The sequence below is a fragment of the Myotis daubentonii genome, chromosome 5 (assembly GCF_963259705.1).
Source record: "Myotis daubentonii chromosome 5, mMyoDau2.1, whole genome shotgun sequence".
NCBI lineage: Eukaryota > Metazoa > Chordata > Mammalia > Chiroptera > Vespertilionidae > Myotis > Myotis daubentonii.
In genome coordinates, this window is record NC_081844.1 from 40,451,495 (window position 1) to 40,479,338 (window position 27,844).

Here is a 27,844-nt window from a genome sequence, read left to right on the forward strand (position 1 = left end):
TTCTAAACTGTTTGTTTTAAAATATTTAATATATAAATAATTATAAGAAATATGGAGTAAAACTGGTCTAAATGAGTATGTAATGGCTAGTGTTCTAAGTGTTTATATGTATGTATATAATGGATAGAGTCCTCAGAAATTCTGAGGCGGGCCCATATTATTTTTATTATCTTATTCACATAGTTTGCTATGAGACAAAGCATTTGGAAAATCTTAATTTCTTTGATAATCATTTAACCAAGTAGGTCAGAGACACTTTTGATGACTTAGTGTCCTGACATAAATATTTTTAAAGAATCATTTGTGTGTGTGTATTAAGCTAATTGGATATAGATCTACTTTTAAATTGTGCAGTCCAGAGGAAGCAAATAAAAATATAATAATTCAATATATAATGTGGAAAATTAGTCATATATCATTTTTCCCAATTATTATGAGAATAAATATTGACAGGTATTACCGTCTCATTTTTCTTTTTCATATTTATGACATATTTCTTGATGCAGAGATATTTATGAAAACTAAAATGCATTTATAGAAGAGGAGCTTTTCTTTCAATCTATTGTGTACAAACAGGGGGGAAAACAACAACAAAAAACTAGGAATGCCTAAACATAGATGAAGCCTACATATTTTTTAGGCAAATACAATTTTTAAACTCAAATACTTAAAACGATATGAAACAACAAAAGGAGACATTCTTTTAAGATTTGTAAATACAGGATAGAAAAAAAAAAAAAAAGGACGACTAGCTCAGTGGTTGAGAGTGATTTGTAAAGAGGAAAATTAAAGCCCCAAATAGCCTTCTCCAGTCTTGCACTATGAGAAGTAGGGAGGCGTCTTAATTAGTGATAGGGGAACATTAGGCGATTGGAAACTTAGAGGTATAATTAGGAAAGTTACACTAAGTGTTTTCTTAGTATTGATTGAGTCACACACATTATCATTGACCAATAGACAACAAATGAATAATGCATTATTTAGATGACAAAGGAGTGTTCATGCCTGGGACAACAGCCATTAAATAGTTTAATGACTTAGGGAAATCGTCCAAGATTGCAATCCCTTGAAGAGGAAAATATTGATAACAAAAATAAATTAGAAAGAAAATATGCTCTATCAAGTATGAAATATGGGACAGAAAGGAGAAAAATCCCTGGGAGATGAAAAATAGACCTCTGACCAAGAGGAATTAATGACAGCAGACTTCACAAGGAAGCTTGAGAAGGTCCTTATACAAAAGATACCCTACGTCCATTTCTGTCATTGTTTACTTATCTTTCTCGGTTGTTTTTGTTCACACTATCACAGGTTTGGGAATACCCTTGCCTCTGCCCTTCTTTTTCCAACATTCCTTCAGGGTTCAGCTATCTCTTGCCCTTCTCCATGGAATCTATGGATTCTCGATGCTCACTGATCATCCAGCATCTGAATGTTTTCAGCCCTTTACGCAACCAAAATGTTTAGTCCCTGATGTTGTCTAGTTTTGTATCGCGGTCGAATTATTAAGTGTGGCTACAGTTTAATCTTCCTTAGAGCATTGTAGCTCTACAACACATCTCTTTGAATTCTGGTCCACACCATGGGCAATGCCAGGCCCTCTTCAATCAATAAATTATTATAACTAATGTGAATGATTCACTCATTTGCTTAAAGAATATTCTAGTAGAAAATCATGTCAACTGGAAGTTTTGGGGAATGCTATGCCCAGTTCATGAAAATATCAGGGTCACTAAAAGATATGTGAGAAACCTTTCTCTGCCTCCATTGGGAAAAGTTCTCTAAAGTGCGTCTGCTCCCTTTCCTAAGGAATGCAGGAGAGTTGTTTACAGCTCTGGGGCTTCCCACACCCTCCTCAGGAAAGCCTTCCTCTGTTTGCAGCTGGAAGGGATTCACCCTCTGGTGTTTCAGGTACTTGATGACCACCACATGAATACTGCCTTATGTGTTTCCTTCTTGTAATATGTTTATTAGGCACATTTCATCCTATCCACAGTAAGTTTTCTTAATGCAGAAATGCTTCTCCTTTATTTAACTTTTATATTTCCCACTGGGCCTGCCATGGTGTCATGAACATAGGAGGGGTAAAACATTAGTTAAATCATTTGAGACCCAAAGAATGCAGAAAGTCAACATTTTGAATATCAAAATCAGAGATATTTTTCAAAAGAGGTAATATAATTTGAGGTTAAATGTGTAGCATCACCAAGACAAATCAATAAGAAGTTAATTTTTACATTAAAATGTGCTTATTTTAAATGATTTGATGTTCTTATTTAGAAAAATAAGCTAAATTTAATTTGTGTGTTTGTTTCTGATTGAGATTTTTACCATATTATTTCTAAACTTTTCTCCATGAAAAAACATAATTCTTACTTTATTTCTAATATATAGTCTCTATTAATTCTTAGTTTAAACTCTCTTAAAATTAATCCCATCTATCCTTTATCTCTTTGAAGACAATTTATAATATTTTTTAAATCTAAATACCTTAAAACCTTTGTATACATTGCATACTGAATTTGATTGTTTTTAAAAGCATGAGCTTTAGCTGATAGATATGCTGCCTATATAAACTATCACCTAGTTTTCTTTAATATTAAAAACAGACCAAAGAAGATGCAAATTTGAAGCAACATATTATACATTTCTTGGGATGATTTCATGCACCTCACTTTTCTTTCCAGGACACCAAGTAATATTTGGTGTGAGGAACATGATAAAAAAAAAAAAAAAAAAGGCAAGAACCACCAGTGGAGGAATGAATGGCTATGTTACCAATGAGCACATATCCCCCAAGGAAAAGTACCAGGAATTAGAAGAGCATGCCTCTTCCTGACAGCATGTGAAATGGCAAGAGTAATATCAGTCTCCCATATGACAAATTCGTGATTAAAAAATACGAGACGTGAAATCCTTGAAAATGTTAAAGTACCATATGAAGAAAGAAATTTGACATTTAAAATTTTACTTTCAAAATGTTTTCACAAATGCTAGCACATTTAAATCATAAGACCATTCTCTGAGGTAGCTATGGTAAGTTTTACACTTTCTATTTTACTAATGTGGGGCAAGTTAAATTACTCATCCAAGTTTGTTTAAAAATAGCGATTCAAAGAATAAAAATGTATTTTTAACTCATATCATTCTCTTTCCACCTTTTATATAGTCTACCTTTTTAAATATTTCAGAGAGGAAGGGAGAGGGAGAGATAGCAACATCAATGTTGGGAGAGAGTCATTGATTGGCTGCCTCCTGCATGCCCCACACTGGGGATTGAGCCCAAAGCCTGGCCATGTGGCTGACCTGGAATCAAACCATGACCTCCTGGTTCACACTTGATCTTAGCCAAAAGGCCGAGAAGCGATGACCTCCTGGTTCATAGGTCATCGCTCAACCCCTGAGACATGCCAGTCTGGCTACACCGTCTACCTTTTGTATACTAATACTAATTCTATTAGTAATAAATACAAATATTCCAAACCACTTCAGTCATATAACCATATCCTGGCTCTAGCTCATCACAGAATAAGAATAGAGTATACTGAATAACAGAGGTGACAACCTCTAGGCAGTGGTATGCTGGATCTTGGGAAAATAATGCATTCTGAGTCGTAGGGTCTGTTAATTTCCATGGTGTAAATACTTCCAGCAGGGCTGACTCAAGCTACCATTGTGATGCCACATTGTGAACGGGGAATTGAGGAGAGAGAAGATATGCACAATGGATGCTTGCACAGAAAATTAGGTTTGCTTTTGGAGGGCATAAAAGGTCCTGCTATTGAGCAGATACAGAGGACACAGGCATATATAAGTAAATATTTTTAAAAAGATGTCTTTTTAGGAAGAGAGTAGCTGGAGGATCTCACTAGCATCGTGGGAACTCTCAGTAGAAGAAAAGTTCACCTGATTCAAGTAGCGCACCGATCCTCCATGGGAAGGAGCACTTGACACAGTAAAACATGTGGGAGAGAGCCCTGCACATAGCTGGGAGGCAGTGGTACCAGTGCTGGAACTAAGATCTAAGAGATAAAGAGCCCTCTTACTAGACATACATTTTTTTCAACCCCCCTCCATCCACAAATTTTGATATGTAATTAAAAAATAAAATTGTATGCATTTAAAGTATATAATGTGATGATTTGATATACGTATGTATACATTTTGAAATGATCACCCTAATCAAGTTAAAACATCCATCAGTTCATACAATTTTTTTGGGGGGTGCGGTGAGAATACTTAAGATTTACTTTCTTAGCAAATTTCAAAAGACAACAGTATTATTAACCAGAGTTACCATGCTGTACATAAAATCCTTATAATTTATTCATTGTCTAACTCAAAGTTTGTACCCTTTAACCAACACTTGTTTCTAATTCTCCCACCTCCCACCAGCCCCTGGAAACCACTATTCTACTCTCTGATTAGAATGAGCTTCTATGAGTTTAACTTTTTTGTTTTAGATTTCATATAAAAATGATACCAAACAGTAGTACTGGTCTTTGTCTGGTTTATATCGCTTAGCATAATGCCCTCAAGGTCCATCCATGTTGTACATATGGCAGAATTTCCTTCATTTTTATGTTTGAATAATAATCATAATATTCACATTTTCTTTGTCCATTCATCCACTGATGTACACTGATGTTCCTGTGTTTTAGCTATTTTGAATAGTGCTATAAATAACATGGGGTGCAGATACTCCTTTGAGATACTGATTTCACATCCTTCAGATATATTTGCAGAAGTGGAATTGCTGGATCATATCATGGTTCTATTTTTCTTTTTTGAGTGAACTCTATACTGTTTTTAATAATAGCTGTATTCGTGTACATTCCCAGCAACAGTGCACAAGGTTTCCCTTTTCTCCACATCCTCGCCAATACTTGTTATCTCTTGTCTTCTTGATAAAAGCATTCTAACAGTGCTACTATCTCACAGAAGTGTATTTAGAATGATATGTGTATGAGAAAGAATCTCCCTATAAACATTATTGGCAGAGTGTTTAGGAAAGGGGAATTTCTGTGTTGTCCAGAAGGTGAAGTTCCCAAGAGGAGGCCCAAGCCATACCAATGATGGTGATTTCTTCCCCTTCTCAAATAAAGAATCTGGGGCTTTGTGGTACAAAGTGAGTGGTACAATGGCTACACACATGGCCCTTTCTTCTGAGTCTGGTCTTTCTAGTCAGCACCACCACCTGCTGCACACATCACCTTGCTCGGGTAAAGTGGGATAAGACCTACCTCTCAAGGTCACTGTCAGGATAATGCCGCGTGTGAAACATTTAACACAGTGTACATCACAATTAAAAGCACAGTACATCATTCAGACTAAGTCCAAAAATTCTAATGCATTTTAAAAGGTATTTCTTTTCGAATGATGGTAGATGCTGAAAATAATTTTTTAAAAAATATCTGCACTTTACTCCCATAGCTTCTGATTTCTCACTTTGGATTACAGAAAGGAATCTATTGCCAAATTCATTGAAATAGGAACATTCCGACTGGCAAAGTAACAGAATTACATATGCTACCTAGTTGTTAATAATTTACCACAAACCTAAACTTATTAGTTATTCCTTAGGTAGTTTTCCCAATGCATCATCTATGGGGTCTTTCCCCTTTAATGGACTACAGCTGTCGTATTAATTTTTAATCAAATTGTGAAAATTTGGAAGTAATTCTTAAAGCCAGGTGAATAAAAAGAAAGCTCTTGAGGAAACAGCATTATAATGTGTGTATTTCTAGGAACACATTTGCCATTTACTCTCTGTAGAATCTATCATGATGATTTAAAGGAGGATAGTTGGGACATGCCATCTCACCAGCTTCTCTAAGTAAACTCAGAGCTTATTTCTGGCTGTAAAATTCTACTCTTTCTGCCTTTCTAGAAGCAGCCAGGCAATGAATATTTATGATCCTGACACTGCCCCACACATTCTGTTTTCCTCAGGGCTTTTCCCCAGCCCAAAGGAGAACATGAAAACCGACACTCTCTGCAATCTGCCAAGTGTTAAACGACCCCCCCCCCACAAATACAGTCAAAAATTATCTTAACATTCAAATGCATAAAATTGGAGGGATCATAACATGAAAAGTTCAGTAGCTTCAAGGAATTATTAACAGGGCTAACTCTCCATTCACTCGCTGCTACCTGAAAGTACCCACTCATGCTCAGGCATAAAGCACCTCGCCATCAAATAAACTGCAATGGAAATGCCAGCTATAAGCTCTCAGGAGTCGAATATTATTTCAGTGTTTATTTTTCTCTTTGTAGACTAAAAGCCCCAATCTGTAAATACAGATCCTTATAAAAAAAAGTTTTTGTCTTAGCAGATTCTCTGACTTGGTCGGAAACAATCCCATTTATACGTTGAATTAGAATCCACAACACCGGATTTAAGTACAGTGTATGCAGTTTATTTATTGGCTTTATGGCCTTGGGTTGGTCATAGGACTTCTCAGAGCCTTCAGCCTGTTTCCTGGAAAATGAGGATTGTGATATGATCTGCACTACAGAGTTGTAAGAATGAAATAATAATGTGATGACGTGTAGTTCTTGTAAGGAATTGTATGTTTTTATTATGTGTGTGAGACTGAATTTAAAACAAAACACAAAAGAACATCATCTTAACCACTTAGGGGTGAAACCCAGAAAGAAATGATAGATGATGGAAGGTGAGGGTGGATGAGGGGTAGGAAGAGATCAACCAAAGACCTTGTGTGAATATATGCATAACCCATGGATACAGACATTAGGATGGTGAAGGCCTGGGGCAGGAGGCAGGGACAGGTTGGAAGGGGTCAATGGGGGATAAAGGGGACAAATGCAATACTTGCAACAATAATGATAAAAAAGAAATGACAGATGATTTAAACTGCATTGAAAATCCATATATGATTGAATCCTTTGAAGAAAACATTCATTCCTACAGGTGCATAGAAACTCAATGGACAGCACAAAGCAATGGACCCTAATCCTATATTTAAGAATAGGTATTACTCACTCACTCAATCCTTTGATGCATAGGTTTTAATAAAGGTAAAAATAAAAACATTTTTTCTATAGTGTTTACCTCTAGTTTTTCCAAGTTTCCCCTATAGAAATTTCATTGTACCGACTGTTTTATTAAAAATAATCAGATAGGTCACTTGCATTCTTGGCTTTACATCTAAGAAATATGTTGCCAGAATCTCATCTTTGTGTGCCTATTCCCTTGGAGAGAAAAAATATCAGCAGAACAAAGCTCCTGAGCAGACTAGAGCAATGCTTCTCACACTATGTGCATATGAGTCACGTGGGGGAAGTAGCTAAAATGAAGATTCTGATTTAGTTGGCCCTGGGTGCAAGCTGAGGTTAGGCTCAGGCGGCGCTGATGTTGCAGGACCCTACCAGACAGGGTCGGAAGAGACCACAGAGGATGGGATCTTGCATGGTCCATCCATCCTAATGAGAGAGAACACAGGTGGTTTGCTGCAGAGGCTGGAAGGTGGTGGATTCAGCAGTGGGTTCATGAGAACAGAGGCATGAAAACTCCCATAAGTTCCCTGAGTGAAGAGGACTAGTTGCTCAATGAAATGTCATCTCCACAGGCTTATTCTGTAACTAGAGTGGTCTAATTATTTTGAATATTAACCAAGTGCCTAACATGGACTTTGAGTTCAATGACTCACATGTAATCCCTTTGGTGAAACCTAAGCAAGGATATTGCTAGGTTTAATATCTAACTCTGACATATGCCAAGGAGCATGTGGAGCCTGAGAGGGGACAGGCTACCTGTTGACCACATCTCTAGCTGGCCTAGAGATAAAGGGATGGAGAAAATAGGATGCCAGCAATAGACTCCCCACCTCAACCCCTTTACTCTAATATGCTCTGAAAGTGCTCGGTCAGTGTTTTGTTAAGTATCTAGCTAAGTTACAGAAAAGATGACTTTTTGTTTAGTTGTAGGCTCAGAAGAGAATTCATTGGGCCGAGATTTTTACAATGTGGAACATGAGCAGATGGAAAATGGGTGGATGGAGGGCTTACCGCAGAATTACTTTGAGAAGGTAAGAGAAAATGAAGGAGGTGTTCAGCTCCTTTGTCAGAACCATGAAACATTTTGCACAAAACAGTTGAGTATCTTTATATTTTGGTTATTCTGGTAACAATTCCTGCTTAGTGCTTCCTCTTTTTCATTAAACACTTTTTAATCCTAATATTAGGACATATTTGTATTGATTTTGAGATAGAGAAAGAGAGAAAGAGAGAGCGGGACATCAAAACATCAACCTGGTCCGGCTGGCGTGGCTCAGTGGTTGAGCGTCAACCTATGAGCCAGGAGGTCACGGTTCGATTCCTGGTCACACACCCAGGTTGTGGGCTCCATCCCCAGTGTGGGGCGTGCAAAAGGTAGCCGATCAGTGATTCTCTCTCATCATTGATGTTTCTCTCTCTTCTTCTCCCTTCCTCTCTGAAATAAATAAAAATATATTAAAACCAAAACAATCATCCATTGGTTGCTTCCTGTACACGACTTGGCTGTGGATCAAACCCACAACCTGGGGACATGCCCTGACCAGGAATCAAACCCACAAACTCTCGATGTACAGAAAGACACACCAACCAACTGAGGTACACTGGCCAAGGCCCTGCTTATTATTTTCTTTGTGCCTTTGGCTATCACACTATAAGCATGAGTAAACAGATAAATGGGTAAAGACACTGAAATAGGACTAAATTTTCCATAGACCTGTCCTGAGAGCCATAATGACAGACTAGAACTTGTATCTATTAAGACATCTATATAATTGAGTAGAAATGCCCATGAAAAACGTAAGTGAATGAATGCCAAAGATTAGTTAAGTTTTAAACTAATGAACAAGGTTTACTAAATGGCTTGCTTTGATATTTCATTACCTAGATTAAAAACACACCCACACACAACAAAACACCTACCTTAATCTTGTTGAATATTTTGTTTCCAGTCTGCCCTTCCACATTTCTCCCCTTTCTTGCCTACTTATGGTAGTTTCCCACAATGTTTTCACTTGCACATCAGAAACTTTTAATCACTCAATTATTAGATTGCTTAATACATACAATAAAATATCTTAAAGTGCTAGAGGTGTTAAAATTTTAATCAGAGAATTGTAACATGCACAGGTAACTACAATATTGATGAATATGTACCATGAGTTTAATAACTTGCTCTTTGAACGAAAATGAATTAATGTCAAACTAGAATGAACAAGAAGCCTCATAGAGTCACTGGCATGTTAAGAGTAAATGAAGACACTGGGTAGGGTTAGGAAATATGGCTGCTGAGTAACCCATGGTTTTGAGAGTGAGCCATTTTCTGAAGTTCACAGAATGGCCTTTGTGTTATGCCTACAGTTTAAACTGTTAACACAAAAGAAAGCCAACCTCTGTTTCCACTTATTTGTTTTTTAAATAAAGAATGTTTTTTGTTAACTGGTTGTTTTTGTGTGAATCTGCTTGTTTGTGGCCAGTAAATATTTCACTGGTCATTTAATCTACATGTCAGTGGCTCAGCAGCTAAATGTACTAACAAATATAACTACTAAAGTATAACACTTTCCCTTTCTATTTCTGACTGTAATATCTTTGGCTGAAAGTTATGTACTATGTAGTTATGACCAAGTGACAAAAACAAACCAACCAAATACCCTGTGTCTTGTAAAGCTTTGAGATTACTTGTTTTTATGCATTTCCAACAAAAATAAATACAAACCCTTTTCCGAGAGTCAGAGTAAAAAGTGTTTTTAGTTAAAAAGACTTCAAAGAATGATCATACGCACATCGGCACATTGATTCAGTCAGCTAAAATGGTCATATTGGGTGCAAATGCTTCCAATTGCCAATGTATTTTCAAGCTGCCTTACAATGGATGAACCATTCCTTCTTAATAAGAAAAGCATGTGCATGTAACAGTGACTAGATATCTCTGCCACCTCTGGAGATCTGAGGCTCTCCTGGCACTGTGCATGTGACCACAGATTATGGTTCAAGAAATCAGAGTCCCTTTGAGGACAGGGCAGACACCACAGCCTCTTACCCAGAGTTGTGTTTCTTTGGCTCTGAGCATGTTTAGCTGGATTTGTCTTGGGCCAGAATATCTCATCACCCCCTAAATTTCTAATGGAAGCCGAATGAGAGGAATAGACATACAAACCTATCCACCTCCCTGTTTCGCACTTTGGGGAATCAATTTTCTCTTTGAACCTCATTTTCTTCATCTGTAGAATGGCTTAGAAATACCTTTCATATAGGTAGATGTGTTATAAGAATTAAAGGCAATATAATAAATATAAACCCCATTTTCAAGGAGGGGCTCAGATTTTTTTCTAATTTTCTTCTGTTCAATTATGAGGAACACATTAAGACCAGATACCAAATTAAACTTTCATGAAATTGTCCAGATTAAGAGTATTTTAAAAGGCACCAACACAAAACCATCACTAAAGGCCTTTCCAAGTGGGGAGAAAGTACTGCCCCAGCTTCCTCACTGCACGGGTTGGCATAGTCTACTAGCTCTATCTAGCTATATTGGCTCAAATCAGGATCGCTGTATTTAGCAAATAAAAAGATAGGACACAATATTAAGAACAAAGTTATATAAAAATTATTTGTTTATCTAAAATTCAAATTTAACTGAGTAGACTGTATTTTATCTGAAAAATCCAGCCTAAATTCCTTTATAAAATTCCCACTAGACACATTAATTTTAAGCTTATCCTTTATTTCACTTTTCCTTCTAGTATCACCTTTATTTTATGTACATTAAATTCCATTGGTTTCTTCCTTTCTTTTAAGGATTTGCCACATAAAATAATTGAATGAAATAAACTCTATCTCTTTAAGAAATTCTAAGGTTGCTATTCTTATAAAATGGACCTAAGTGATCTAAATTATGACCTCAATTTGTTTTTGTCACTTTAAATAATGATACAGAATAAGCCTGTCAGTCAATATTCTACAGACTATCTGCTTATGCTTTATCTATCTAGCTAGATTATTATCTATCTGGTGATGGATTCTATGTTTCTGTCCACCAAATGTTGATTGTCCACCAAATGTTACTATGCCCCCTCCCTTTGTCCTTTATCTGCCCCTTTTCACACAAAATTTATTTTGTTTCTTCTGAGAGGTTAAATTTTGTGAAATTGAATGATTTGTCCCATTGTTTCCCTTCAAGACATACACAGTATATTGAAGCATGAAAAGAGACATGTAAATGCCCGAGTTACTCTGAGGTAAGTTGGGGGGAGGAAATCTGAAAGACACAGGGAGGCTCAAAAGGTCCGGGTGTCCCAGAGTTACTTTTCCTCTGAGGCAGCTGTGGCCTAATGGAAAGATTTGGACATGTCATCCAAATCGTTCGTTACATTCAGTTTCTTGTCATAATGCCTAATAGTTATGTGTTCTTGCAATAATGACTCAATGCCACTCTTCTCAGCTATGATATTGGAATAATAATAAATCCACAAAATTGCTCTAAGGAATACAATGGTATTCATGATAGTGGTTTATAAACTATGATGTATTATACCAACATAAGATGGTAATTTTACTATATTAAATTATAATCTGTTATTTACAGGACATTGTTCAGAATTTATCATATAGATACACTTTCATATACATAAGTATTAAACATCATTTACCTTAAGATATTGGTTTGGTATATTCTTCACTATTTTCTTTTTAATTCATCTTGAATAAAGTGATATAAAACATATCACCGTCATTCTTTTGTCCATCTATTAATACAGCAACATCTGATATTTTCAGAAGAAAGTGAAATAACAAGATCAAGAATATCATGAAGAATCCTAGAGACTTCAAGAGCACAGTTTACTTTTTCAGCAGAAAAGAGAACAACCTGAGTCAGGTTTCCTTTACCAGGCATTAACAATTGATTAATTCTGCTTGATTACCTGCCATTACCCTTCATTAGCTATATTGGCAGGGGGCAAGCCTCCATTCAGAACCTGGAGAAAGGGCACCCAAAGGTCTCTTCAAACAGAAGAGAGACGCTGCTGAGATGGGAGTGAGGCTAAAAATCCTGTCAATAAGGTGGAAACTTTTTCTGTGTCTTCAAACTCGGGCTTCTTTCACTCTATTTGTGACGCTGTTGTGACCGAGCCTGGCCATGGCTGATTATAATTCTGCAGTGAAATGCAGTTACTCATCTGAAATCCTTGTCTCAACTAATTTTGTAACCTTTGCATTCTACAGGGAATCATGCATTTTAATCCATGCTAGACATAAAATATCTGTTTTGACAATCTTTGATTGTACTTAAATAGAACAGATTTTAAATAATCAAAGAGGGCTTATATAACGAAGTTTGAGGTCTCTGAAGTGCTTTTCTGTCACTAAAGATGAGAAGAAAAGAGGGAGGCTTTTAAAGACTAGGATCATGGAATTACAGAGCTAGAAAATCTCATGGAGATCATCTTGACTCAAGGACTCAATTTACAGATGAAAAGGGAAACAAAGAAGATAAAAGAAGCTAAAGTGACTTGCCTAAATTTACATAGTTGGTTAAAAGACTATGATTTAGATTTTTTAAAATCCCAACAAATTTTTCTCTCCAGTACAACTTTTAAAGCTTTTGAATCACCTTCCTTCCTCCCTCCCTCCCTCCCTTCCTTCCCTCCCTTCCTTCTTGCTATTATTATATATTTTTATTATTATTTTATATTATTAGCTTAATAAAATGTAGGTTTGGAGTCAGATTGCCTGTGTTCAAATTCTGGATCTATCACTTTACCTGTGGAATGTTAGGTAAGCTGTGTAGCTTCTCTGTGAGTCAGTTTTTAATCTATGAAATGTAGATAATAATAATATTCATTTCATAGGGATATTGAAAATTAAGAAATTAAAACAAAACAAAGGTAAAGACTCCTTCCTGAGCCTCACTCAAAATATTTGTCATTATATTGTTATTAATACAATTTAATTAATGTAGTTTTTACATTTTGAACTAATAAAATTAGAGTATGCTACTTTATTCTTTAATCCTACATATTATAATGATTTAAAAGTCAATACATAGTTATAATGGGAAATGGAATTAGATAAGAATTATCTGAATTCAGCTATAACAATCTATGTAAGTGAAAATAAGAAAAAAAAAGTAATCATAGATACCTATCTTTGAGAGAAAATCTGGGAAATAATTAAAATTATTCAGAGAATATACAGAAGCCATTTTATTTTCAAGAGAACTGGTATACAATACTCCATTAGATTTGAATCCTGCATCTACCACTTAAGAATTGTGTAATCTTGGGCACATTCCTTAACCCTCTGTGTTGGTACTCTTTTTCCCACAAGTTGTATTGAGGTGCAATTGACAAAAAATGTATGTATTTAAGGTATATATCATGATAATTTGACACATGTATCTATTGTAAAAGTTACCATAATCAAGCTAATTAATACATCCATCACCTCATGTTTTTACTGTATTTTGTTTTGTTTTCTTTTGTGGTAAGAACACTTAATATCTACTCTCTTAGCAAACTTCAAATATTCAGTACTATGTTATTAACTGTTCTGTGTTGATGTTCTTATCTGTACCACATAGGATAGCTGTCAAGATTAAATAAGACAATACATATAAACTATACAGTATATATAATAAGATGATGACAATAATAGGTCAAGTAATAGAGATGGAATACTTCATAGTAGTAACCAGATCAGCATAAAATGGCAGAGAAAAAAGGATATGCTCACAGATATACTATCTAGAAAATAAAAAGAATACTTTAGAAGCACTAGGTCCAACTTGTCAACATTTTAGACCAGTTTTCGGCAAACTTAGCCTATGGGCCAAATCCTGTTCCTATGACCCACAAATTGAGAATTGTTTTTACATTTCTCAGTGGTTGAAAAAAAATCAAGAGATAGATAATATTTTATGACATGTGAATGTTGTATGAAATTCACATTTTAATGTCCATAACTAAAGTTTCATTGGAACACAGCCATGCACATTAATTTCACATTCTCCATGGCTCTATTAAGTTTACAGCATCTGAGTTGAGTACTTGTAACAGAGCACATTTGGCCCAGGAAACTTACAATATTTACTCTCTAGCCTTTTACTGAAAACATTTGCTGACCCCTGTTTTAGATGATTAAATTATCGAAGAGAGACTGTATTACTGACCTAGACCAGAAACCCTCTCAGAAATCAACTCAGGTAAATTTCTTGCAAGCATAGAAGTGACATCACAGTTTGAACATATCAGGAGAAAGGAGAACCTTTCCACCATCCATAAACAAACTGAACCAGATCAAGGAAAAGTTGAGGACATTTCCCCACATGCATGGTAAAGAAGATTGTAGAATAAAAACCTCGATTATGAAAGCATAGGGATTCTTTAAAAAGAAAAGGCTGACAAATGGGCAAGAGAGGAAATTCTTTTTTTCAAAGGCAATGTCTCTCTCTCTTCACTATAACCTCTAGCTTGGGCTATTCTAGATCCTCTACTATAGCCGAAACCGGTTTGGCTCAGTGGATAGAGTGTTGGCCTGCGGACTGAAAGGTTCCAGGTTCGATTCCGGTCAAGGGCATGTACCTGGGTTGCGGGCACATCCCCAGTAGGAGATGTGCAGGAGGCAGCTGATCGATGTTTCTCTCTCATCGATGTTTCTAACTCTCTATCTCTCTCCCTTCCTCTCTGTAAAAAATCAATAAAATATATTTTAAAAAAAATAGATCCTCTACTATAGAGGTTGGACTACAATCAAATCTAATAAAAGACAAATAGGGTAATTAACCATACCTCCAACACGCTTCCCATTGGCTAATCAGGGAGATATGCAAATTAACTGCCAACCAAGATGGCAGCCGGCAGCCACGCAGCTGAAGCGAAAAGGAAGCTTGGTTGCCCTGGCGATGGAGGAAGCCAAGATTCCTCACCTGCCACGCCAGTCTCTGAGCTGCACTCTAAGCAACTATGTTGCAATTATAGAAGCTAAACAAACTCCAGATACCTGCTTTCAGCCAGCTGGGCCTCAGAGTTGGAGTTGCAATAGTGTTTCAATTATAGAAGCTAAACAAACCTCAGATACCTGCTTTCAGCAGCCAAGGCCTCAAGCTGGAGCCGGCTCTCAGCTCCAGTGACAGCCATAGAAGGTAAATAAATCCCAGAATAAAAAGAAAAGAAAAAAAGGAGAGGCTGGGAGCTTCAGTCACCCACCAGCCTGAAAACGGCCCTCAGCCCCTCACCCAGACTGGCCAGCACCCCAGTGGGGACCCCCTACCCTGAAGGGGGTGCGACCAGCTGCAAACAGCTGTCATCTCCTCACCCAGGCTGGCCAGGCACCCAAGTGGGACCCCCACCCTGATCCAGGACACCCTTCAGGGCAAACCAGCCAGCCCCCACCTGTGCACCAGGCCTCTATCTTATATAGTAAAAGGGTAATATGCCAACTGACCCTAACAGCAGAAGGACTGGGAATGACTGATCACTATGACACACACTGACCACCAGGGGGCAGACGCTCAATGCAGGAGCTGCCCCTGGTGGTCAGGGTTCTCTCACATGGGAGGAGCTCTGCTCAGCCACAAGCCAGGCTGATGGCTGCCAGTACAGCGGTGGTGGTGGGAGCCTCTCCTGCCTCCTCAGCAGCACTAAGGATGTCTGACTGAAGCTTAGGTCTGTTCCCCACTGGCAAGTGGACATCCCCCGAGTGCTGCCGGGCTGCCAGAGAGATGTCTCATTGCCATCTTAGGCCCAATCCTCCAGGGAGCAGGCCTAAGCCAGCAAGTGGTCATTCCCTGAGGAGTCCCAGACTGTGAGAGGGCACAGGCCGGGCTGAGGGACCTCCCCGCCCCCACAAGTGCACAAATTTTTGTGCACTGGGCCTTTACTCTATATAATAAAAGCCTAAGAGACTGTTAAGGTGGAATTACCAGAATGACTGGTTGCTTTGATGCGCACTGACCACCAGGGGGCAGACGCTCAATGAAGGAGCTGCCCCCTGGTGGTCAGTGAGCTCCCACAGGGGTAGCGCTGCTAAGCCAGAAGCCAGGCTCACAGCTGGTGAGCGCAACAGTGGTGGTGGGGACCTCTCCCGCCTCCACATCAGCACTAAAGAGCAGCAAGCTGAGTGGTAAGGAGCAGCAAGCCAAGTGGTAAGGAGCACCGAGCAGGGTGGTGGTAAGGAGTGAGGGGTCCTGACAGTGAGAGGGTACAGGCTGGGCTGAGGAACACCCTCCTAGCGCACGAATTTCATGCACTGCGCCTCTAGTAGAAGATAATTAGCTCACAGCCAGTGCCAAATTGTCCTGCACTTGTGGGCTCCAGATGAAACAGGCCATCTTTGGAAACTCTGCCTGAGGTCCTAGCATTATGAGATTAAAAATAACTAAGGGAGGGCTTGGCTGCTCTAAATTTAAAAAAAAAATGCCTGTGAATTAGAGACAAAGCACACCATAAGACCTCAAATGCTCACACATCACTCTCTTTTCCTTCCACTCTCTTCCACAGCAGCTCTCCAAATGCTCTTTAAAATTCTCTTCCCAACACATTTGCTCCAGCTGTTTCCCCAAGCTACAGAAATCTTTCCCAGTATTCAAACCCTATCCATGTCTGCCTCTGAAGAACATACTTCCTGTACTGCCAGTTAGCATCACTGCCTCCCTTTTTTGTCTTTCCACAATTCTTTAGATACACTGCTATTTCAGTCTGTTCTATTCTTACTATTCCAATTGCTTATTCGCATGACTGTCATCATTACTGGACCATAAACTCCTTAAGGACAGGAGCATGAGCACTTGTGTGCTGCCCCACCTCATTAGGCCCCGTATTTTGTATTTTGAGCTTGGTGGAGGCACAATGAAGAGCTGTTACATTGCATTGCTAAAGGCATTTCTCTCCCTTTTTCCTTTTACCTTTCTCCACGGTAGAGATGTCTTTTTTAAAAAAGTGGGTGGCTGGGGGAATAATGAGTGCCATTAAAAATCAAGTAGTATTCAACTAGGTCTACCTCATCACAAGTCTCTGCATATAAAAACATTGTACAATTAACCCCAAAGAATTCTTAATATATAAAGAGTAATGAACACATTGAACTAGTCATTAAACATGAATATAGAAAATGTTTCTCTTCTGAATAGCTGATCAGACTCTTAGAGTTGTAAACTTAGAAACTTTTTGTGTGAGTTGTTTGTGAGAAAAATCAGGTTTTTCAAGGGTAGAACATGAAATTAGCTAGCGCAGGTGGTAAGCACCAAGAAAATAACAAGTTGATCCTGTGAGCCTGGCCAAAGCTTGGACAGATTGCCTTTAGCATTTCGTGTCTTTAAATCTACTCTGAAGTGGAACAAGAACAGGACTGGCCATAAAAGCAAAAAGATTGCATTTAGCATCGTCAATAGTACCTTTTTAATCTCCTCTCTCAGAAAGCTTGGAGAGGCCTAAAACTGCCTGATATTTTTTAACTCTGAAATGAAGGGTCACATTTGTGAGCCTAATTTTGATGCAGACAGGTCTTCGTGACTAAACACTAAGCATTGGCTCAGAAAGAAATCACTCAGGAGAAATCAGAAAGCGGCCAACGTTATAAAAAGGAAATGTATGTGGATGTGTGACATAAAGTAGGCAGCCAACTCATCCTGTCTGTTTCAGTCTGAGGGGTGCCCATCAATTTTATGAGTCATGTGGAGAACAGTGGCTGTGAGGGTAATATATGAATGACCCATATTTTTAAGGGCATGCTTGGTGTTTTATATAATAAAGCAGAACCAAGTAGGAAATTACTTGCTCAGTTTGCCTGAGACCAAAATAAAGTAGGATTCAGTTACCTGGGAGATGGCAATATAACCCAAGAGAGTGGTACCCATCTGGGTCCGTGAAAGAGTACACTTGTATTTTCCCATTCTCAGAGCAACAAATATTTATTACCATGACCAGTTTGTGTTGCTTCATAAATTTTTTTCCTAGAGGTACAGTAGTGAGAAGTCATTTTTTTCCTCTTTCAAGGAGAGAAGTATAAATTGAGAATAAGACTGGAGGAAAGTCTTCCAATTGGAAAGGAATTAAAGTTGACTTTGTCCTTTTAAGTGTCTCTTCAAATTTTATAAATATCCTTGTATTCTTTTGTTAATTACTTGATTACATAGTCTTTTCAAAAATCAAATACTTTACTACTTATGGCTAAGTAGTAAAAGTTTAATTTAAAAGCATCAGACCATGACATAATTTTAACTTAAAATGAGCCTGCTGGGCTAAGCAAATTATACTTTTTTTCTGGGTCACAAGCTATCATATACTTTCCTATTTAAAAACACTACTTCAGGCAACATCTAAAATTATTTCATTTTCTCTCTTTCTCATTGCTAAGTATATAACTTTAGATTTTGAACTTTGCTCTTCAGGAATCCAATTGGAGGATGCTCTTTCCATTTTCTGGACACACATGTCTCAAGGGTTCAGAGATTATATGAAGCACCAAATAGGAGAAGCTAGAGCTGGAGAAGGGCTCCTTCAGGGCACAGTGGCTCTCTTCATATTGTCTCTGCCCAGTACCAAGCACAGTGCCTTGTACATAATGAAAACTCAGTAGATATTTATTGAATAAAAAAATAGTAATTGAGGCATATGTCTTTTATTAGCTGTGTGGTCTTACACATTTAACTTCTTTAGACTTCAGTTTTGACTTGTATTTTTAAAAAATATATTTTTATTGATTTCAGAGAGGAAGGGAGGGGAGAGAGATAGTACCATCAATGTTGGGAGAGAATCATTGATTCGCTGCTTCCTGCACATCCCCCACTGGGGATCGAGCCCACAACCCGGGCATATGCTCTGACTGGGAATTCAACCATGACCTCCTGGTTCATAGATTAATGCTCAACCATTGAGCCATGCTAGCCAGCCAATGACTTATATTTTTAATTTGTAAAATGATGATGCTTGAATTACATGGTCTATTAAATTCCTCTAAGTTTCAACCTTCCATAATTCTGTAATAACTTAACTTGGCCATAACCAAAATAAATGATTGCTGAAGTTGCAAAACCAAACAAAAGCCTCAATTGCAAGATTTCTTCTATTATATCTATTCTCCTTAAGTGTCAGTACATATATACCCTCTGGAACTTGGTTGGCCAGCACTCTAGTGAGCCCTCTGTTCATTTACTTAGAGGAAATCCATTTATTGATATATTTGAGGTGGATTATCTTTGGTAATTCTTGAAGTGAATATTTTACTTAATAGGAAAAGTACTATCTTGATAGATAAGAACATTATTGTGTGGTGGGTTAGCCTTAAATATTAGGCAAAAGAAATGAATGAACCTTTTCAACATAAATTTTTATGGTTGCTAAATTGCTCTGAATTGAATTAAACATAAAATCAGGCAGCATGTTTCTGGTGTGTAACAGTACCTCAGGTCAATAATACTAATATCCATAATGATTTTTTTGCCTTTCTTGTCATCAACTAAAGGTATAAATCTTATCACTTTTTACCCTCACGTGGGTATTTTGAGAATAATTAAAATAGTAGAAGTGAAACATAAGAACACAAATAAAAACTATCATTTTTTAAAAGTTCTTACTCTCTACTCTGCTGGATATGATGGAGAGATTACCTGTAATTTCTATAACAATTTTGAGTGATAGGAACATTTCCCCCCCCCCCCAAAACCTTGAGTTTTTGAAGCTTTGTTCATATGTAGTCATATAATTAGTAAGTTCTAGGCCAGTGATGGTGAACCTTTAGAGCTCAGCATGTTAGCATTTTGAAAAACCCTAACTTAACTCTGGTGCCATGTCACATATAGAAATTTTTTGATATTTGCAACCATAGTAAAACAAACATTTACATTTTTGATATTTATTTTATATATTTAAGTGCCATTTAACAAAGAAAAATCAACCAAAAAAATGAGTTTGTGTGTCACCTCTGACACGTGTGTCATAGGTTCGCCATCACTGTTCTAGAGTCATGGTTTGACTAGTTCTGTTTGTAGGGCTCCAAAATTCATAAACATTACAGAATTATTAAAATGAACATATTTTGCTTTTTAATTAATTTCAGGAATTGAGTAGTCTGGGAATGGCTGATAGAAGCTTGATGTGCCACGGAAAACTCCTTGGACAACTGGAATATAATCTTGTTTAGGCCTGATAACTGAGGTTCATAATTGTCGAAACCCTCCTCAGAGGCTAAAGCAAGCAGCCAACGTTATAAAATGTCTTTGAAATTTTTATCCTCCTTCAATATTTCACTGGAGTAAAAGGAAAGTTAAGTTCATTGCCTTCAGCCACATTTATGAAACAACAAATGTTAAACGAAATAGAGGAAAGAAATCAGGGATTGCAGTTTTTAGGCTTGATTTCATGAAAACTCTCACAATTTACATACATAGCTGGGTGCTAATGGTGTCAAGTTAATACCAGATAATCTAATACTCCAAATGATAGATTTTGAAGTTGAATTCTTGAAACGTCTTAACCTTCTCCATCTACATTATAGAACTCAAGTTATACAACAATAAAACTGATTTCCTCCCCCCGAATTATTTTAGTGTTGAATGCCACCACTTTCTGGGCTCAAGAGTTCTCAAATTCAATACTCAGTTCCATGGTGGCTGAACTTCCATCTTCTCTGTTGCCCTGAACTTAATCAGTGTGGCTTCCTGCCGTTCGGAACCTCTCATGCTGGAAACGGCTGCTCTGCTTCCAGAGTCTTACTCTTACTTCCCTTTGAGTCATGTGAGGAAGCCCTTGAAGTGGGGCCATATGCAAAAAAGGATACAGCCTTTGAGCGGGAGCTTTTTTTCTGTCACTTTCTGTGGGGAGTTATGCTAATACCAAAAGAGAGAAAAGAGGCTTTCATGGCTCAGAGAGGCCAATAGATTGTGAAGCTAATCTGAAGTATGCTGCTGATTAGGAATAAAATAAGTCAAGCAGGAGAGAAATGCTCTTTTCATTATGTTCCAGGGCTCTGACAGAGTGAACGTACCCAAAGTCTCCTTATAATAATTATGAAAGGAATGTGATTTTGCTCTTAGCTTTTTTATTTTTTCCTTTTGGATGGATGCACGTAATTTTATGTAGCCAGGCCTTCATTGATGAACATTTGTTTCCAATTTTTGCTAACGCAAACAAATCTCCACTGAGTAACCTTGCATATTATTTTGCATGTGTGCAATTAAATCTATAGGAAAAACTCCAGTAGTGGAATTGCTGCAAGAGGATATGCATTTTGTATTTTTTTTATTATTATTATAAAACTTTAAAAGAGACAGGTACCTTGAAACAAAGCACAGTCCTGACAAGAGGCTGTCCTTGCCCGGGGCATCAGCGCTGTTGCAGAGTGCCTTCCAATCACCAGCTACGGAGCAAGCAGGGAATGGAATGGGTACCTCTGCCAGGCTGCTTTCCCTCCCGTCTCCGAAGCTGGCAGAATATTAGCCAACTCGCCAGACGCGGTCCTGGGAGGTTTAGGATATGCATTTTGTAATTTTTATAGCTATTGCCAAAGTGCTATGTCACTTTGCACTCCCACTGAGAGTTCCTGTATCCTCAACAGTCTTGTCAATAGGATGTATTATCAAATTTCTGTGCTTTTTAAATTAAAGCTCTTCATGGCCTAAATCCATCTTGGCTGCTTGATCTTTCTCTTTTCAGGACTCTCAGTTATGACACTCGCAGATTATGTGGCTTCTCTCTTTAATGTTCTCAAAAACTCTTTAGACTTGGCTGTTATGAGTCTTTCTCATTAGAGGGTTAGCTAAATATGGAAGATTTATATAACCTTTACTATTTTAAATTTAGCTCTTGGGTTCTTGTGAACTCTCATTTTCAATTCGTTATTTTAAATAGAATTCATTCAGTTTTATTTCATTCAAATTCCTAGTAGAGGATTTTAGTATCACAGACCTTGGAGATAGTGCAGGTTCAGTTTTGGACCACTCCAATAAAGCAAGTATTGCAATAAAGCAATTATCGCAATAAAGCAAGTTGAGTAGTTATCTTTCTGATGGTGGAGGGTCTTGCCCTCAATTTGGGAAAAAACACCTCTGTGAAGCACAATAAAGAGAAGCACAATAAAAGGAAGTATGTCTTTGTTACCTGAGGAAATAGGTTCTTCAGCAGTGTCATGGAAAAAGCATTTCAGGGACACTCAGGTAGGAGTTTTAAGTGATAGTGGCAAGATTTATTAGAGGGAAAGTAATAGAACACTCTCAGAGGGACAGAGAACGGGCAGGTGAGGCAGTGGCTGCGTGGGATCAAGAAGGGAAGTTACAGAGGCAGAAGAAGAGTCCTTTGTCTCTGCTCTCTGCTCCCCTGGTTGCAAATCTCGTGGGACCCTTTGAGTTTAGGAGAAAAGTACGTGCAAAAAGTACATGCCCAAGAGAAGAAAGCATAGGCTTGCTCCAAAGAGGGCACACTGGGTTCTTTGTCTAGCTTCCATATATTTCCTTGGGTTCAGGAGAGAGCAGGTGTTCTTTCAAGCCACCCAATCTCTTTCCTGGCTTTCCTTAGGCTTTTTCTTGCACCCTCCCCATCCAATTCCTTTCCCAAACTTTCCCAGGATATTCTCATCCCCAATGGTCACCGTTTTGACTTCCATTGTGCATGCACTCAGTAAAGGAATTCCACCTCTCCATTTCCTCCCTCCCCATTAACCCAGCAGAACTATGCCAGTTACCACCCCCCCCCCCCCGCCAGCCCACTGCCCCAGGGTGGCTGTAACAGCTATCTTTCTTTCCTAGTCAACTAGGCAGGATGTTTAGCTTCATTTGCCAGAAAGATGGTGGTTATTCCCCAGAGTGAAGAAAAGTTAACAAAGTTAACCAGGCTTAATCAGATGTGTCTTCTCTTTTGTTAATTCCTAACTAGTTGCCCAGCTAACACATGTACTGTGAAACTTATCAAAAGCAATACTACTCAAGAGCAATATATTTTTTTTTCATATTTTCCTCCCTGGTTTCTAGATAGTGAATTGAACTAAAAACTCATCTTAATTCTCCAAATCTCATTTATCAGCCAAGGACACATTCAGGCAAAATAATCTATAGTTAACTTTTGGGCAAGAAGGAAGCCTGCTGTTACTAACTCCCAGTCTTTGAGGTGTTCACCACATAACTCAGCTCTGGCAAAGGAGGGGGTTTCCTAAGAAGAGGAAGTGCTTCCTGAGAGAGCCAAGAAATCTTCTAAGTGCTAAGCAGGACTGAGAGGAAGGGTCCACAGTGAGTACTGAGCAAATTAGGCCAGAATGAGAACTTGCGGGTTCATGCTAATGGCTAACATAGATGGGCTGCCCTTCAAAGTTTCCTACCCACTGGTTATTCAACAAAATGCCAATCAAGTTCCTGCTGGGAAGGACTTTATGGATGGAATTTGTGTTACTAAATCAGTTGACCTTGAAATAGGGAGATTATGCTAGAAGATCTGGTTAGGCCCAATGAAATCACAGGATTTTCTGAAAAGCAGAAGAGTTAGTCAGAGGAATGCTGTGGAAGAAGGAGCAAAAGAGATTCAAAGTGTGAGTAGGACTCACCCAGTTGCTGGCTTTGAAGTTGGAAGAAGGTGGCCCCCCGCGAAGTAATATGGGTGTCCTCTAAAAACTGAGAATGACTTTTCACTGATAGCCAACAAGGACAAGAGACCTCAGTCCTGCATCCACCTGGAATTAAATCCTGCCAACAACATGAGTGCGCTTGGAAGGAGGTTCATCCTCAGATGCCCCAGAAAGGAACACAGCCCTGCCATCACCTTATGAAACCCAGAGCAGAAAGCCAGCTGTACTTGGACTTGGAACCTACAAGCTGTGAAATAATAGGGTGTTGCTTTAAGTTGCTAAATTCGTTGCCACACGAGCAGTAGAAATGAATATAGAAACTGACACAGGCTTTATCACAGTGTTTCTCTGGGTTCTGAGTGTTGACTAAACAGGGTAGAAGATTTGCAGCAGGGAGCTCCTACCATGGGCAATAGAGCCAAAAAGAGAAGAGTAAAGGGTTCAGTTAATTTCAGGTTATGACAACACACCTGGAGGGAAAACAAATGTACAAAAACTCAACCAAGCATTGATTATCCTTAATATTTAACTTTCTTATATAGTTCATTTTTTAGTTTTTACTAGTAGCTGTAGTTCTAATCACAGATTCCTCTAGGAGTCTACCATTCCACATGAAGTGATGGAGGAGGGAAGGTATGAGCATGATGAAGGGAGGCTAGAAAGGAGTGATTGAAGGATTTGGGGAACATGGCTTAAACTCTACATTCACAGAAACTGGAGTCATCATATCATGCCCCCCAGACTTAACTGGGGATAGCTGTGGAAATGAAGAGGGAAGCTTGGGCTTGCGTGTCTACCAGATGCCTACTTTACTATAGTCTAGATGATTCCCACCTATCCTCTGGAGTATAGTGGAGGTATCTCTGGAAGACAATAGTTGCTTACCTAAATCCCGCTGGAGTCCCAAGAACTGTAAATACTATGGGCCTACACCAGTGATGGTGAACCTATGACACGTGTGTCAGAGGTGACACGCGAACTCATTTTTTTGGTTGATTTTTCTTTGTTAAATGGCATTTAAATATATAAAATAAATATCAAAAATATAAATTTTTGTTTTACTATGGTTGCAAATATCAAAAAATTTCTATATGTGACACGGCACCAGAGTTAAGTTAGGGTTTTTCAAAATGCTGACGCGCCGAGCTCAAAAGGTTCGCCGTCACTGGCCTAGACCCATCTTCAAAGTATATAAACTGTGAAATGAACTATGACTCCATTTTAATATCCAAATAATCATGCATATGAATGCAAAATATTCTTCTCCTATCACCTGGAGGCTTATTAAAACAGTGTTGTTGGTTTCACATCAGTTTCTGGTTAATATTTAAGGTGAGGCTGGAGAATGCATTTCTAGCAAGTTACCATGTGATGCTAATGGGGAAGGTTCAAGAAACACACTTTGAATTATCACTGGCCCAGATGATTATTTAGAAATATAAACAGAAAGTGACAACAAAAATCATGGGGCATATGATATTAACCAGCACCTTGAAAATTTGAAACTAAGATGAGAAATCAGAGAATAAGGCCTTTACCAAAACATAATTAACTGGGCCTTTGAGCTGGAATGACCATCTTTCAATAATTTACTAAAATGACCAACAGAAAGGGAAAGAAGACACCCACTATGTTCTCTAGGACTTTTAGAAAACATGGAGCTGTTCCTTTGGCAGCATACATGCATATCTACAAGAAAGGTTATATGTGGACATCAAGGGAATGGGCACTATTCAAAAAGAATGCCTACAAATGTTAGTATGGCAACACTGGAAGAGTGTATAGTGTACCCAGCAAGCTCTTGGCATTGTAGTAAACAAACAAGTTAAGGCCACAATTTGTGCCAAGAGAATAATGTATGTATTGAGCATATTAAGCACTCTAAGAGCTTGGATAACTTCCTTAAAGGTGTGAAGGAAAATGATCTGAAAAAGAAGGAAGCCAAAGACAAAGATGCCTGGATTCAATTGAAACACCAGCCTGCTCCACCCAGAGAAGCATATACTTGGTGAGGACCAAGGGAAAGGAGCCTGAGCTGCTGGAAACCACTTCCTATGAATTCATGGCATGATGCGCATAAAAAAAATAAAAGACCTCTGTACCATTAAACATGTTTCTCTTAGTTGAGAAGTGTGTGTCCCTTCTTCAAAAGGAACATTTAAAGGAAATTAAAATGAATTGGAAAAAGAGAATAGAATATAAGAAATAACAATCATTGTTCACCATAATAACATAAGACCTTATGAGAAAGAAGCAACTGAAGAGAAGAAATACTTTTTGAAATTAAGAAAAAGTGATTGCTAGAAAAATTTATTGGACACTTGGGTCAACATATATTTACTTAGCATCCACCCAGCATGTGGCTGCTATGGGAGACGAATCAGAGCCGGCGCCCTGTCACTCCTGTGGAGGCTTCAGTCCTAAAGGGGAGACTTAGACACTTGTTTGTCCCCAGTGCCTGTGGGTTCCAAGGTTTTACAAGATCACTAGAAGCTGAAACTCCTTGCCAAGATAAAGAACCAAAGGCACAGGAGAAAAAAAAACGGCATTTATGAGAAAAGGAGTTTATCTACTTTTAGAAAAATAAGATTGTGTAGTCCTTTAGAGTACAGGGGGATAGAGATTTTTTAAATTAAGTTTTAATTTTAATACTCTACAGGTCAAAAGTAACATATTTAAGAATATGAAGGGTATTATGTGTTATTTAGTTTAGCCACAAAATGATTGTGCTTGGTGTATATTTTCTCTTTAAAATTAAGCATGGTTAATTATAAATATGCTGATGGATATTTGTTCTAAGTTGTTTGCACTTTTTAACACACAGAGAATCCAAGTTACTAATAGCATCTTTTAAGGTTTATGAGGAATGGAGCCAAGTTAAGAATAAGCCATCAACACTATAAAAAAGCTATTTTTCTAATCTCAATTCATTTGAACTGTAAGTCTAATTCAAGGAATACTCTTAGAAGACAGTATAAAGATTGAGGATAGAGATATTTTAAGAAAAATGACAAAAAATAAACTCTGGGGAATTGAGCTAGACATACCAAATTCTACAGAGTAGTTTTATCCAGAAAGAGGAAAAACAAAGGAAAAACTATAGTTAAAAAATTCATAAATTGAAGAAAAAATGGAATCTTTTAGATCTTCAATTTACTTCTAATCCCAATTAGAAATAGTAAAGAAAATATGCACCTGGAAATAATACCTCAGTGAAATTTCTGAATTCTAAGAATAAAGAAAAAAAATCCAAATGCTGTTTAATATAAGGACAACAAAAGCAAACAAAGCAAAACAATAACAAAAAACCAAACAGGTCATTCACATTGAAAAGAGAGTCAAACTGGTATCAGCGTTCTCATTCCTAAAACTAAATTCTCGAAGGCAATAGAGTATTTATATGGATTCCTGAGGCAAGTGGACTGTGACTTCATTTCACTCTCCAAACAAATTATCATTCATGTGAATGCAAAAGAAAGTTACATTTGGACATGCAATATTTCAGAAGCACACCATTCATTCACCTTGTTCATTTTCCTAAAATAAAATTCTTGGGGAGATACTGCAGTCAAACAACAAATGAATAAGAAAAAAGAGTCGAAGAAATGAGAAGGTAATGGTGGTAAGTAATGAACACATACCACATATAGAAATCTAATTGTGGCTAATTTTGTACATGGTAGTTTAATATGTTAAGAATGATTTCTAAAATTAAGAGTCATAATGTAAAATAAAAACATTTAAAATCTGGATGCAAAATTCCAGTTATTAAAATAAAAATCAACAAAACCAGAATATGAGGCAAGGGACAGTGGTTAAAAGTTTATACTTAAATTCTTATCATGGCTGGGAAGGGAAGGGAAGTGAGTTGTATTTAATATTTTATGCTGCTAGGAAAAATACAGATTCGAATGTTTGTAAAAATATAAGGAAAATCAGCAGAGCAGAAACAGAAACTTTCAAATCACATGAAAATATAATATTCATTTATTCATTCATTAATGCAATAAATATGGAGTGCATTACATTTCACATGCTATATCTTATAGTAAGCAAAATAGGCATGGTTCCTGCCCTTAAGGAGGTTAGCATCTAGAATGAGCAATGGCATCAATTAGTAGCTGATTTTGATTATCCTTGGCTGCAACTGACACAGTGCTAAGAAGACAAAATTGCACTCAGAAAAGAACTGGCCTGTTGGTAGGAAGAGGAGAATCAAGAGAGTCTAAAGTTTGGGGACTTGAAAGATGCAATCTCACCCATTACAAGATAAAGTTGT

General features: G+C 37.7%; 1 protein-coding gene and 1 non-coding gene across 2 annotated transcripts in view; both read right to left on the reverse strand.

The window, feature by feature from the left end:
• The window catches only part of GALNTL6 (polypeptide N-acetylgalactosaminyltransferase like 6), a 524,449-nt gene that overhangs the window by 257,442 nt on the left and 239,163 nt on the right, over nucleotides 1-27,844 (reverse strand). The window lies entirely within an intron of this gene.
• Nucleotides 21,343-21,482, reverse strand: LOC132236321 (small nucleolar RNA SNORA7). Its single transcript, XR_009453262.1, has one exon. It is a non-coding gene; the product is annotated as a small nucleolar RNA SNORA7 (small nucleolar RNA).